General features: G+C 25.1%; 2 protein-coding genes across 2 annotated transcripts in view; one reads left to right on the plus strand and one right to left on the minus strand.

Annotated features, from left to right (window-relative positions):
* LOC108691826 overlaps nucleotides 1-383 on the minus strand; it is a 103,666-nt gene that overhangs the window by 77,893 nt on the left and 25,390 nt on the right. The window lies entirely within an intron of this gene.
* Nucleotides 1-383, plus strand: part of LOC108691825 (trichohyalin) — a 46,892-nt gene that overhangs the window by 39,156 nt on the left and 7,353 nt on the right. The gene's annotated exons all lie outside the window — the stretch shown is intronic.

A 383-nucleotide genomic window follows, 5' to 3' on the forward strand; every position in this document is an offset into this window, starting at 1 on the left:
TTAAGATCCGTCGAATAGAAGAAAAGAGAAATGATTGCTCTAATTGACTTCATGATAATATGAATTTATATCTGCTATAGAGCGTCCGATCAACCGCGCTTCCTTTGGACGCTAAATAAGTAGCTAAGAATAACTTGCGCTGATCTACTGATTGCAATGACAAAATCTAAACTACTCACTATAATCTCTCGCTATATCTGTTGTTATAAAAAAATATTTTCTAAAAAAATTATTGTCACTTAAATGAAAATAAAAAAAATTGGTATCATATCAAGTACGATCTTTTTATCTATAAATTATAATATGATAATTATACTATAATTTATACATTTTGTAATTTATATCTATATAATTTCTATAATTCATTCTAACTTATATATTTT

Source organism: Atta colombica, unplaced genomic scaffold, assembly GCF_001594045.1.
Source record: "Atta colombica isolate Treedump-2 unplaced genomic scaffold, Acol1.0 scaffold52, whole genome shotgun sequence".
Lineage (NCBI taxonomy): Eukaryota > Metazoa > Arthropoda > Insecta > Hymenoptera > Formicidae > Atta > Atta colombica.